This window comes from Etheostoma cragini, chromosome 1, assembly GCF_013103735.1.
Source record: "Etheostoma cragini isolate CJK2018 chromosome 1, CSU_Ecrag_1.0, whole genome shotgun sequence".
In the NCBI taxonomy this organism is placed as follows: Eukaryota; Metazoa; Chordata; class Actinopteri; order Perciformes; family Percidae; genus Etheostoma; species Etheostoma cragini.
This window is the reverse complement of record NC_048407.1, coordinates 29,328,540-29,343,634: the sequence shown is the minus strand read 5'-3', so window position 1 is coordinate 29,343,634 and position 15,095 is coordinate 29,328,540. Positions and strand designations below refer to the sequence as shown.

At 38.3% G+C, this 15,095-nt stretch overlaps 1 long non-coding RNA gene across 1 annotated transcript; it reads right to left on the bottom strand.

Annotated features, from left to right (window-relative positions):
• Nucleotides 1–3,280: 3,280 nt before the first annotated feature.
• LOC117945738 lies at nucleotides 3,281–14,687 on the bottom strand. The gene is made up of 3 exons (XR_004656882.1): nucleotides 14,675–14,687; nucleotides 9,575–9,579; nucleotides 3,281–3,408 (listed from the first exon to the last, which is right to left on the bottom strand). It is a non-coding gene; the product is annotated as an uncharacterized LOC117945738 (long non-coding RNA).
• Between the last annotated feature and the right edge of the window lie 408 nt (nucleotides 14,688–15,095).

Genomic DNA, 15,095 nt, shown 5'->3' with positions numbered 1-15,095 from the left:
AGCGAGGGATTGTGGGGTGGATTTCATCTGCGTCTTTCATCCTGAAACTCTCAGTTCCCTTGTCACCTACACTCCTAGCTGCTCTATTTATAACTTGTAACCATAACAACTGGTCTTTTCCTGTCACTAGGTGTCTTTGTGCTTCAGATAAAACGAATATCATATAGCACACCTAACCTTTTATCAGTGTTGTCAAGGGCAATGTTACTCCCTAAACATGCTAATGCCGATAACTTTTCAACTATAAGCAGGGATTTACATTTTTATCTTATTGAGAGAGCATCCCAGTTAAAACCATTGCGTTTTGAGTCCCAGGAACAAATCAGGAGCACTTTGTTCCTGCGTGATGAATAAATTCGTAGTACTGAAGGGTGACTGGCAGAGATGAATGAGACTTTGAAGAAGAGCATAGGCAAAGTTTCATCTACTTTGCATCAGTTTTTAAGAGTTGGCAGATAGTTTTCAAGCTCAGATTAGATGTGTCTCCTTTCGTTAGGATGGAAAGAAAAAGAAAACAAGTCCGTTGCATGTTTGAGAGTTTGACTAACAAACAGGCATGATGCGGTTTATGGGTGAATGGATTTTAACTATGGCTGTCAATCAAGAGAAAGGTTTTATCGCGATTAATTGCATTATGGTCCACTTTTTTTCCATGCTTTTAATGCTCTTGTAAACAAAGCAGTGGATTCAAAAAGGATAATATGGCAAACTCAAGCCCATCAATCAACAATAGATGGGCATGTTGACCCGAATGACAAATTTCACAGATGTACTTCTTACTTCTTTCTAATTCTTACACTCTCCTTTGCAAACTATCCAGCTTGGCTTAGTCTATATCCTTGACGTTCCAACTCCCGGATTGTTCCGTTGCCAATAGAAATTAAACCGGATTTCACTCATTTAGGCAATCCGTGGCCTTGGACCTTCTTTGTGTTGGCACTTTAAATTCCGGTGAAATTATGAGGACTATAGTTACCTGCTCCTCAGATCTCTGCACGGTAAATCCAGACAGCTAGCTAGACTATCTGTCCAATCAGAGTTTTCTGTTGCAGGACTGAAACACTTTTTGAAAGAACACGACCCTCCTTCGCAGCCTTGTGGAGAAAGGTCTGTTAAAGAGAGACTAAGCTTGGCCTGACTTTGGTGAAGGGCCTGCCAGTGACATTTAAGACTCAACATACTCCAGTGGTAACTCAGTTTACATCAACAGTGCGTGCAAATAGCTTTAGTCTTGTCGAGAGAACCATTGGGAAGGGTTATAAAACTGAACTTGCCATTCAAAAGACACTTTTCTTTATCCATTTCTGCTTGAGAAGTTTTGTTTCTGCTAGTTTTCCACAATGTTACTGCTGCATCGCTTCCTGATTTCCCGAACTGCAGTGCGACCTGATTATTGCTTTAATTTTGACACCCAAAATGTTGCCACAACGGTTTTATCCCTTTAAGCAACTCACACACGTATGCACAGGGACACACACACACGCACGCACACACACAAACACACACAGGTTGTGTTAAACAGAGTCTGAAACCACTCTGAGTCACAGTGTGTGCAGCAGGGGAGTAGTCACGCAGAAACACAACACGCTGGCAGTTCACCCGCTCAGAAGCCGAGGGTAACAGGCATTTAGCTGACGAGGGGTGAAGAGGTTGTTTGACATCTCGCTGCTCCCACCACGCATGATCCTTTAGTGAGAACTAATTGCTCCCGCAGGGACCAATCCCATGGTCACACCTAAATGAACCTGACCCAAGTGCATTGTGGGGTAGTAGGGTTGAGATAATCTCCACTGTCTAACGTTGCAGTTTTGCATGCAGACAGATCTGAGATCAACTCAACAACACCGGGTGCGGGTGGCGGGGAGAGGGTAAAGCTTTACAGTAATCCCCGTACTGAGTGTGGAAACCAAAACCGTTAACTGTCATTTGTAACAGCACTGATGGAAAATAAATAAAGAACGCAATTTGTCTTCTGGTGTTACAGTGGGATGGGGAGGGGGACTAAAAATGATTATTAAATTCTTGTTATTTCTGAATGTGCTCTGACCTTGTGTGTAATGTAATTTGGCCTTAAAAGATTACGATGAGATGAGTCACATTATAGTTCTCAAATTAAGGAGCAGAGTGGTCTGCAGTGGTTTGATGATTCAATCCATTCCAATGCCAGCACAAGGTTGAACACATAAAGGCCCTATCTGTCATTGCAAACTTACAGTAATAAGACATCAAAAATATTTAGATACTGAAATCCAAAAAGTTTGAGATGATGCAGTGTTTGAAAAAGAAACAAATAACTGGTAACCAAACTCTTTACAACAGTTTATGAGATTCAGAGGTGGAAGATGTACTCAGATCTTTAACTTGATTAAAGGTAGCAACACCACAGTGCAAAGTACTCTGTTACAAGTTAAATAGACAAAAGTACATAACATAAAAGTACTCATTGTGCAGAATGGCCGATTTCAAAATAATGTTGATTATATAATTGGGCAATAAATAGTGATGTATTATGCGTGGATAAATGTACAGCAGTTAGCCTGTATCAAGTGAGAAACAAAGTCTGCAAAGGGAGGACGTTCGGAGTTGGTTGGGTCCTGTTTTCTACTGAAAGACACACACCCTGTCATTATGTAATGTAGAAAATAATAGCTTTAATAGTTTCACAGAATTGTTCCCTACCACAGGTACACACACACACACCAACTTTAATCCAACGGTGATTATGTGACTATGCTTCTGCTGCTTTTTAGAAATAATAAAACAAAACCTTCTTCCATTCCATTTTTCTTGTTTGACGCCTTTCTTGTTTGATTTGCAGAAAATCTGTTGGTAGAGCGCAATGATAACTCCGTCTGTGGAGTAAAAAAAAGACTGGTGATATTAATAATGACATGTTTTTAGCAGGGTTAATGGAATTTGAGAAATAAGGCATTCTGCATTCAAATTTTGCTTTTGGGTTTTTCGTGTGATGCTGGACAGTGGAAGAGTGGCTGAGGCCTCTGTTTTCTACGGTGGCGGAGAGCGGCAAACACCCTGCAACTTTAGAAAACACATGCAAATAGACAAAACAAAAGCAAATAATAAAAAAAAAAAAAAATCTGTAATTTGACAAAATGTTCGCAGAACACAGTACAATGCGATACAATAAAAACGCTGTAAATATTGAAACAATGCAAAAAGAAAAGCAGACCAACCCTGATATAAGAAGCAATACAAAAACAAAAGCACATAAACCCCCAAAACAAATGCTGAAAAAAACCGCCGCATCCAGATCATACACATTTTTTATATTTCAAGAGCAAATTGCTCCACAATACGAATACAAATTGATCACTTATTTTGTTGGCAACCATTGTTGTATAATCACAATATTACACTTGAGGAGGTCTACATTTCAGTGATGCGCCTCTTGGGAAATCTCGAAATCAAACCCACTCATGTAATATGGCTTAAAGAAATCTCAACGTTAAAGGCTGATGAATTTTGAAATGTTTTGTTATCATGAGTTTACAGACAGGTCTCTGCTGATTGAGTATCACCTGTGACCTGAGCCGAGACACACCCACCAATCAAGAGAAAACATATCTCAAGGATTGATATTTACAGTCTATGATCTCAAATAAGTTGCTCACCGTTTCATAATGTTCTGAGATTGAACGTGTCTCTGCTCTCTCTCTCTCTCTCTCTCTCTCTCTCTCTCTCTCTCTCTCTCTCTCTCTCTCCGTGGGGTTTAAAATCAAGCTGATCCATTTAGCGTTCCCTCTAGTTGCCTGGTGACCTTCCGTTGTGTAATCTGGATGCAGCGGGGTTTTTTTGCATTAGTTTCGAGGTTTGTCTGCTTTTTGTTTTTGCATTGCGTCTTTTTTTTCAGGGTTTGTATGCTTTTCTTTTTGCATCGTTTCTGTATTTGCAACGCGTTTATGTAGTTGGTTGTGCTGTTTGCATTTGCAGCGCCTTTGCTGAATGCTGTGCATGTGTTGAAGTTGTTTTCCTAATTTGCTTGTGTGTTTTCTATTTGCATGTGTTTTCTTAAGTTTCAGAGTGTTTGCCCCGTCAGCCACCGTAATTCTTTGTTTACTTGCCGCAGGTGAATAACATCCTCTTTTTATTGTATCAGCTTAAAATGGAGCAGCTTCCAAAAGTCTTCCTTTTCCTTTTCATTTCATTCCTCTGAATGCTCTAAGAATCACTACAGCAATAAGCAAAGGAGGATATCACAAACAGGATTATTTAGTGTGGACATGCTGAAAATCCAGTCAATACTGTTTCAGTTGCAGAAGCCAGTAAACATGATTTACTTTCTCCGAGAGCCATGCATACTGTAAGTAAGCCTACAAAAAACATTTAGTCAATTGTAAAGCTGAAACATCTCTCCATGTAGCTTATGGTAAGCGCATGTAAGCCACAATGTGTGTGTGTGTGTGTGTGTGTCTACTTTCATAACGCATGTGAAGTGGGTGCATACTGGTGATCAATGTTTTAAACTTTTACAACCATGAACCTCAGAAATGTTCTGGTTCTACAGTAAAAAACATCCTTAACAAACAACAATCAGTTCCCACTTATTCCACATACTTGGTCTTTTAAGGTCATGGACATTTGCTATAATTGGAAGTTCTATATTTGGCATATATATATAATTTGGATATTTTGCCTATAATTATGTGCATGTCAACTGTTTACACTGTGTGGAAAAAGCTCATATGCCTTCTATTAGAAATCCTAATGAGACATGAGACCTTATGTTGCCCATATATGGGCATAATGCTTGCCTTCACTTCCCTAAAAAACGAAAGTCACGGAAGAGCCAGAGAGGAGACACGGAGCTCGGAGCTAGCGGCAGAAATGAGAAGAAACGTCATGAATTATGGACATCCAGTGGATAAATCTGGCAAGTAAAAGTTTGGATTTAATGCTCAACGACCCCGAAAAAGGCACAAGTTCCAGGCTAGATAGAAAATCACCTGCAGAGGCTAGAAAGACCCCAGAGAGACCTCCGTGACCGCTAGCTTGTTAGCTGTTAGCTGCAACAATCGGTAATTTTCTGTCTTTTATGGTTGTATGATTAAAATATGAATCTGAGTTGCTGTTTTTGGTCGTGCACCATCCTCTTGGTTACAGAGTTTTTTTTTAAATACACTTAAAACAAAAAAAACTTAAACAAATATTTAAATTAAAACATTCAAATTACAACTAACTGTCGGCTGTTTGCTTGGTGAGCCACATTAAACTGCACTTTTGCTCTAGTCCCAAGAGGAATTTCTGTTCAATGTGTGCTTCTCTCTCAGCAGGAAGCAATTAGAACTGGTCTGATCAAACATACATGCCAGTGACAAAACTTAACTTCAGAAACTTACCCAAAAAAAACCTGCACTTGCTTTGCTAATGCAGAATAAACACTGGATAACTGTGGATTTGTCAATCCTTCTAGCATCAGCTGACACCACTGTCAAAACTCGAGGAAAGGGCATCAACCGAAATTAGGCAACCACCATGTTTCCAAAGTGTTCCTTTAAGTAAAGCTCAAATGAATAATTAGTTTTAGAGTAATTACATTCCCCACCATTGTTGACTGTGGAGACCCTCTGACTGTAATTACTCAATGCAACAAAACTGATTAATGAAATCACCAAACGCTTTCTAGTCTTGACAGATTGACTCCCCATGGTTAATAAATATCCCACCCCTGTCCTTTCGCCTTTCTCACAACAGAATCAAACAACATCTTGTACAGCTCAGTAGGTGCACTACCAGATTTATTGGTTTAATTACCATGGAGTCCGTCAGGGCTTGAAATGCATGTTATCAACTGTAATGCAATGTATTTGTTCATCTTTGAAGCATTTTATTTTTCTGTTAAGAAGATTCCAGATTTATCAGCTGGATAAATAAAAAAGAGAGTACAGAAGTACCTCCCATCTCCACAAACTGAGAGTCTGTGGTGTCACTCTGTTTGTTTCATCTGTACTGCATAAGAAGGCAGTGTAGAGTTTACTTTGATCACATTATGCTGGGTAATGAAGTTGAAAAATGTCAAAAAGTTGCTTCTCACTGCAATCTAGGAAATTGGTCATGCTGGCAAAAAAAGAAAATCCATGTGCAGCTTTGAAAGAATTTTTTTTAAATAAAGCCGGTCATTCTTTTTGCTATTTGCTGAAATGAAATCAGGTCAGAAAGCAGGTGTGTCGTATGAAAGGTATGCCAAGCAGAGCGTGGTGTGTCAGGACGCTCCGAGAATGTTGGGTCACTGGCTCTGTCCTTGTGTCACATACTATCCTTCACAGTGGGCACACAGCTTCCTCACATGACCTTTTCGCAGAGCCCTGCAGTCCCTCTGTGTCCACAGTGCTTCTCTTTCACCTATACCTGCTCTGCCACATCCTGTCTGCATTCTAATTAGCACTCAGTCATCTGACCTCTCATATGCCCGGCACAATGTCTCAGTGCCTATGGAACTAATAGAAGATTAAGAAACCCCCGCCAGCAATATGCCTTTTCTTTTATAATCATCAGGTTAAGTGCTACACCCTCACAATAAGAGAAACAGATAGGATCACAGGTACAATCTCATTTTATCATGCTCCAGTACACAAACAGGACAAGCTGAGCACATGCTGGAGTGTCTGACAATGATATCAGAGGAAATCAGTCCAATGATGAGATGAGACATACTGCACAGTGCCATATCTGTGGTCAGTACTTGTAGTTTTAACACAGCAGATGGCTCCAGATACAACACTGCTATTGATCGGCTAAAGCAATTACCCAAGCATCCCTGCTAGCATTTTGTTTGTAATCATCCATTCAGTGGAGACAGAATACAGCTCAAAATCTCATCTAGGCTTGGTTTGAAGAGCTCAAAGATATTCTGGGTAGCTGTAAGAGAGGTACTGTCTTATCTGTGTCAGGGTAAATATACTACAGAACAAATGGTGACTTTGATAAGGAACGTTACGTTCCCTCAATGGAGAAAGAGGAGTTCACAGCTAACTAGATTGCAAGGATATGATACCATATTATCCTTCACCAAACACTCACTCACCTTTCTCTTTTTAATGCTTTATTTTGTTAGTCATGGAAAAATTAACCTCCACAACCAATTACATGCTTTTCTGACAAAAAATAAGAGACAAACCAATGTTTTATTAATTCTTTTTAACATCTGAGTATCAATCCTGCTAAAACATTTTTGCTTACAAACATGGCTTTTTAGATCATAATACATTTTGTAATGGCTCACTCAATATGAACACATTATTGTCCTGACAATTAGATGTGATGAATGCTCTTGTATTTCTACTAAAGCAACGCTTAATATAACATAAAGAACAAAGGCAAAGATGAAAAGGTAAGGCAGTCCTTTCACTGTTTTTGAAAAAGAAGACAAGTCAGCCTGATGAAATGTGAAAAAACAAAGAATGCACTTAGTATACCCCTCAACTGTCCTCTGTGTGTACAGATGACTGGCAGCTGGAAGTGAAGCTCTCATGCTACTCAATTGGTTAGATACTTAAGTCAGGAAGTTTACTTTGCTCTGTTACAGAGTTGTAAAAGATTTTTTAGCAATTGGTCTTAACCGGCACAGTTTTGACAAAATGAAATAAAAGGCAATTTATTTCATCCACTTCCACCAGTTTCAAATCCCGATGTTCACTTCAATCCACTGCCTTCTTGTGAAGGTGACTGTAAGTCAGTAGGTCTGAGTAACGTTTATGGATTGAAAATAAGAGACGTAAAGTTGCCACAAATTGCTGGGTTCCAACACTGTGTCCATCAAAAGCCATGTCTTCTGCTCAGTTTTCCTTTAAAAAAAAGTTTAAATATGTTTTAAAATGGTTGAGGTCAACATGTCTGACAGTAGTGTTGCAAAGAACAAAAAACGACACACAGTAAGCACTGTGTTTTCACATCTAATCAATTTACTGAATCGACTGATTGATTGAGTATTTGAACACTGTTGTCCAGGGAATTGTCAACAACTCTGACAAGTTTGTCACAAGTGAATGCAGGTTTAAAGGGTGATAGTAATGCATTTACAATGAAAAATTATTTAACAGTACAATGATCAAAATACTATTTAGAGGAAAAGCTTTTTAGGAAAATACACGTTAGTTTTTTTTTGTGCAAAGAGTTCATTTACCGGTATAATAAGCATAAAGCCTGGAAACAGTTCCAGAAACTTTACAGTAGCAGCAGTAGCAAGACATCCACTGGTCTGGCAATAATTAACAGTTTAAACACTTTTTATACTGATAAACTAGAGGAAATAAGATGTGCTAATTACTGAGCTTAAGAGGTGTGGTGCAGTACATACTGTATGTGTGGTGTGAATGTGAGTAACATGGCATACTGTGCACATTGGTGGCAGCCACCAAAGTGAGACGTGTTAGTAATGGTTTGTGATAAGGTACATACTTTCAAGTGTACCATTAGGAAAGTTACACTCAGCAGAAGTTTAAAAACAAAATAGTGAATTGTGGAGAATTGACACACAAATTTCTTAAATAAATAATAAAAAAAGCACCAACTGAGTAAGTACAACATCTACTTTAAAGAGCAGCTACGCCCTGTTTAAAGTACTTGTTTTATATAGCTATGAGTTTAATTCAAGGGAATTCCAGACACAAGTCAAGGTCAGGACTTGTGTCTGGAATTCCTTTGAATTAAACTCATAGCTATTACAATTTAAACATTTAAACAAAGTCATTTTTTTTTTTAGTTTTTTTTTTTTTTTAGAACAGCCTACTTCATCATCATGACTTTTATTGCAGCTGTTTTTAAGCAGCACAATCTAGGCCAAACACGGTAATGATTCAAAAAAGTCTGCCCAGCTGGACATCCAACACAGCCTCATCTCCATACATGGCTGAATAAAAAAAAAAGGTGACCAGTCTTGGGAGAAATTTAATATTATAAAAGTTGAGCCAGGGCATGGAAAGAGGACATTATAGCTCAGGGAGATAGACGGGAACGTGATTGGATGCCTAAAAGAAGTTCAGGTGCTGGAAACAGAAATTTAATGATGTCCCCAGAGAAGACAAAGCCAAAGCAGGCTGACCCTGTCAAGTCAAAGCCAAGGTTAGTTGGGCACAGGACATGTAAATGGACTTGTCCCTCTTCACGCTTTGACATTTCCACGAGCCAAAATAATCTACCTCATTAAAGTTTAGTGGTGTGTGCGACTGCTGTGTGCGGTTGTTTGGCGTCAGACCTGTAGAAAATGTAGGGTCAATAAGAGTAGATATCTTCGTCAGCTTCCCACTGTAATGAAATGGAGTTTCATGCTGACATGCAACAGTGTTTCTGTCATTTAGCTGCACAAGCTTTTTTCCACTGTGACAGATGGTGTGGGCAGCTTGAAAACAATGGTGAAGGACACAACACCCAAATAACCTCCCTGCCTCCAACTATATTGACTTAGTGTGAGCACTAGTGAATCAACCTCACATTGAGCACGTCTTAAAACACACAACATCAATTTTATACAATGTATGTGTGTGTGTCTCTATTCTCCAGACCTAACCCTTCGCAAAACTGATCTCACAGATCACACAATAAAAAGGTGATACAAAACTCAGACTCACAAATGTGAATTAATGTAAAGAGCTGACAGCTACATTTACCTGATCCTCATTATAAATTTAAAGAGTACCTACTGTAATTTATAATGACAGTTTATTACTATAAAACCTACACAGTACCGAGCTGCATAAATAGGCTTTACAGTTAAATCCTGGCAGCTACATTTACCGGCTTTTTACAGTAATTCTACAGTGTACCTTCTGTAAGTTAATACACATAACGTCACCCTCTGTGCTCGCCCAGGAAAATCACTCACAATCAGGGCAAAACTTCTTTAGTTTCTCTATTATTATTATTTTTGTACTTCTTTGTATTAAATCCCTTTAAATAAAATACTTTTCCAATTACTCTCTTACGTAATGAAGTGATGATGCCACATGATTTCAAAAGAGTTGTGGGCGGACTCAGCCTGGAGACTGAAAAAGAAAGAAATACTGTACTACCTTAAAATTGCACTTGCTGTTAATATCTAGTTCCTCAAATGCCTCAACATTTACAGTATTCCACTGTATTTAGGAAAATGGTCTATTACTTTGAGAAAAATCACGGATTTTTACGATAATTTGTTACAGTGCAGGTTTTCCAGTATTACTCACTTTGAATTAGGGTAGATTACTTGCAAGTATTGGCTTTACAATAAAGTGACAAGTAATGAAGACCAATACATAAAAACAATATTTATTTATTGTATATTTTATTTAATAATCATTTTGCCATTCCAGGTTTTCCATTTCCACTCTGGTTTTCAAACAGAGCTTCTAACAGTTAGAGGGAAAGTTTAATATAATCAATCACAATAATATCTGCATTTGAATCATGAAAAAATGGGTTTTATTCCAAAAAGGAGTCCTGACAGTGTCAATGCTTTTACGCTTACTTACGCTTTTGATGATAATTGGGAATGAAAAAAGATTCCTTTTGTTGTCTTTTATTTGAACAATAATCCACACACTGTTAATTAGCCAACATAATAATAATGGGTACGTGCATAATTCACTGACTCAATTATTTCATTCAATCTGGAAAACGGGTCAGATTTCAGTTTTTAATGTTTTATTGCTACTGTCTTATAGATTATTGAACAAGAACTACCCAAAAAATGAATTTGTATTATTTTTGTTTTGTTGTTATTTTTGCTGTTTCTGGGATGTCACTGTCTGATCTGCAGTGTGCACTTAGACTAGGAGATGGCCTTAATAACATTTCCTGCATTAAAACCATAGTCCGTTAATAAAACAACAAAATCAATGCTTTTAAACACAAGAGTTTATACCGTGATCCTATTTTGAGAGGAGAAAAAAAAACGTGACTTTAAAACTCTTTAAAATTCCAACACAAAGAAAGTGGAAGGTAACGTACATCTGGCCAAAAAAGTGGGACATCCAGAGGAATTTCCGGCGGTGCCTGAACAATCCCGGAAACGAAACTTTGTCTGGCTAAATGCTAAAAGGCTCATGCCTCACACACCTCCCTGAAAGTAGAGGCTCCTGAGTGAACACCTGAGGTGTGTGAGGCCTTTTTGCTGTTTGTGTCAGAAAAACTGCAGAGCCTCTTTTTACGACGGCATATTAGGGCCACTATAGGTAAAAAAAAAAAAAAGAGGTTATCTTTTTATTCACAGGCAACTTTTTTCAGTTAGTAATGGCTTTTTAGAGGCACTTATTGATTTAGATATGATGCTCACTAGAGTCAGCAATATAACACGACACAAAAGCAATTTAACCTCTAAACTTGGGAGAAACCATTGCATTGAATGGACTGAATCAGTCAAGAATTTACCTTTTGGCATCTGTTTAATTGAACACAAGAAATCAGTTTTGTAAAAAGGATTGCAAAAGCATAAGCATCTTTGATTTGATGACTTCAGGAACGTTTAACCCCCTTTAACATTAAGCTATTATCTATTCAATAGACATACGTTTTCTGGAGAAACGTATGGAAAATGGCACCATGAATATCAACATCTGATTTGTTTTTATTGTTTTGTTTTGAATATTTGTTGATTTGTTTTGATTTCCACAGTTCCACATTAACTGAAGGGGATTGCAGTGTAACTGCTTCAGCATCCATTAGCTTCTTTATATCACAGATGAATCAATTTTAACATTGTCTTCACAATAAAGTCATACAGCTCTGCAATTCACAGGATGCTGAGGTTAATGTAAGCCATTTTCAATTTAACAAACATGCTAGTTAATGCATTCAAGTGTTAATGTGAAAATGTGTGAGAAGAAGATGTTAATAACATTATCATATGACTGTGAAAATGAATGTAAGTAATTTTATTCCACCCCACTGACATGCTACGTTTGACGACATACCGGCTTCTTCAGTCTGCTCAGACCTCTAACTCAATGCTATTTTTCTTCCTTAAGGGACCTTCCTAACAGATAAACATGCACAGGCCTGCCCGTATGCACTCGCCTTGACCCCAGACACTTTCAAAGACTGTGTAGGCCATTTTTATTTCACATGTGGAATCTATTGCTTTTCCCTCCAGAGCTCTGTACATCTTAGAGTATCCCTGCAGCGATAACAAAGAAAGCCACAGCTGGTGAAAGGAGTGCACATATTAGTCTTTATCAAACCACTGAGACAATGACACTTATGAAGACCTATGTCATTTAATATACATCACTAGCTTTATCGTTGAAAACAGGAGCAGAAAGCACGAGGCAGCGCCTCAGGCAGCTCAAGGCTGGGCTAACCAGGAGGCAAGTGGGGAAATTAGCCTTGTCTTTCAAGGCCATCTCTGTAGTAGAAATGTGTTTTTCTGGTCCAAAAGCAACAATTTATGAAATGTACTCTGCCCTATTCAGTTCTCTCAACCTTTAACACATTAAATGTTTCCTAAGTCAAAAATAAATATATTGTTTGATCAGCACTAGAATATCTCAAGAAGCGATTATTTACTTCCTTCATTTACTTTGTGTTACTAAAAAGGAGAAGACTGCTGTGTCTTTGCAGTGTCCAGCATAGCTTTCTTAGTAGTTTAGCGTTTTACTGGCTCTTTGTATATTTTTCCTGGTCTTTTCCAAACTATTAAGTTATTAATCATTTTAATACATTTTAATGATTAATCCAAAGAACAAACAGAAATACAAATCTAAAAATATGAGTTCAGTCAATTTAGTTGGATTTGCACTTTCATAATTCCCAGTTACTATCTCGTAATCCTTGTTTTGATTTAAGTGAAAGACTGGAGTGAGGCTAATTTGCAGTGTTTTATTATTATTCTTCTGCGGAGGCTCCACACTGATCTTTCGCCGTAGGCTACGTAAGTGGCCTGCAGTTAAGTGGCCTGAAATTTATACTTGTGCATTGGTGTGTGCGTCAATCTCTTTAAGAAAATAGCAGGGCCGGCATCAGTGTGTGCGTGGTAGTGTGAGTGACCGTGATTTGCTTCGGAGCGAGCAGCAACTCTTGAAGCATAATGAGAGAAACAAAGCGTCTCCCCTGTGCTTTCTGATCACAGTTGGAAATTCCTAACAGGAATAAGTTAACCCTCTCCTTGATTCCATGTTGTTAATGGAGAAGGCTAACCCAGAAATGAGTAGGGGGAAATGTAACGCTAGTAAGCAACTTGTGGTTACATATTTTGAGAGGTGCTTGTCAGGCTACGGCATAGGGTCTAAATCTCCACGTAGACTTGTAAACGCCCAATGTCGATGATTGTCATGAATCCATGTTGTGTAATTTGGTTAACAAAGAGCAATAATGGGTTTTGTGAAATGGTGTTGGTATGTATGTTTGAGTTTTTAGATCATGCAATATATATATATATATATATACAGTATATACATATATACACACAAGTTAGCCATACTGTTTGATACACACAGTTTAAAAAATAAATTTCATAGTTGTCAACTCTGTTTGTATTGCTGCAGGCTTCGCTTCGTCTTTTCTGCATTTGCAGCACCAAATCTCTAACAGCCTGAGCAGTGGCGCAAAGGATGCCGACCTCCCATCTCCAAAACGCTAAGATCATGGGTTTTTGAAAAATGTGATGAGTTTGAATAAGGAGCTATTCTCCCCTGTGGCAGGTCTGTCCAACCTTGCAAGTTTTTTTTACAATTTAGCAGGCATGAGTGGAAATCCTGTTAGCGTAGCGCAGGACCTCCAGCTGCTTATCTGTCTAAATCAGAGGCTGCAAAAAACAGGCAGCAACAAGCAAGTGTGAGATCCGATCTCTCTGATCATTACATCAGGTACGTACCCTGCCAGCTAAATATTTGTCAAATATCAGTTTTACCGTGAATACAGCCAAGGAAACACTGTAACCTGATTAAAACTTTCAGTTACATTAACCTTTTAAACACTAACTTTAATGGTGCTAATTAGTAACACTTTATTTCCCGTCGGCAACAAACTAATTAAAATGTCAGGCAGAGTTAAAGCTGTGCAATTAGTGGACAAACTATTCATAATTCCGTTGTTTATTTGTTTCTTGTTGGAGTACTTGCTAAAGTAAGTTTGGCTGAAATTAATCTTCATGATTTGAAATCAATCCATGTGGCACACAATTGTGATTTCATAGTGAGGATCATTTTGCAAAGTTTTATATATATATATATATATATGTATATATATATATATATATATATATATATATATATATATATATATAATATTGATATTGCTGAGGGATTTTTTCAGAAAATAAACTTTTCTTCTATTTTGCGCAGCCACCTTACTTTTCTCTGCCAGGCGGTCTTCGATTCCTTCCAAATGTCAGAGAAATCACTTGTTATCTTGTTAGTGAGATGTTCCTAATGGTCTATCTTTAGTCACTCTCTTATGATTCCTTCTTTGTGATTCTTCAACAGTGACACCGCCCGCCGATGACTCACTAAGCAACAGACACCAGAGATTATTAATGTTTTTACAAGAATAGTTACACAGCAGCAGCAGTAACCCATGGTTACAGCAATGACGTCACCTGGTATCATTGATCTCTTCCACACTTCATTCCCAAGTTCCAATTAATCCGAGGCGGCAACCCGTTGTGTCAAGATGTATCGTTGCTGAAGTCATTTTCATTTATAAAAAAACAAAAAACACATTTTCAATTCATTTGCAGCCACCCAACCCTGGAAATATAAGTCAATATTCCATTCTTGGTGGGTGGGAGATGTGCCTGCTGACTGATGTCCCGGATCATTTGAGAAATGTTACATCATCAGAATGGTTCAGTCCTTGAACTCTCTTTGGAAATCTTTAGTTATAAGCGAGAGGAGAAAAAAAAGAGAAAGTTTGTAGAAGAAGAAGTGTGGCCATAATGAACCGGCTTCCTGCCGGGTAACAAAGGTCTGCCTCTAATGACAAGGGCATCCAGGCAAGCACGAAGACCATTACAGCTGAGCGGGCTGGCTCAGAGCTATGTCTAGGAGACCAAAAACAGCTCAGAGAAAGCCCCGCGACCCCACCTGCTTTTAACTGCAGACACAATTATCTTGCGAGGATGCAGCCAATATTTCCGTCTGGTGCCAAAGGTGAAGACAAGTTAGACA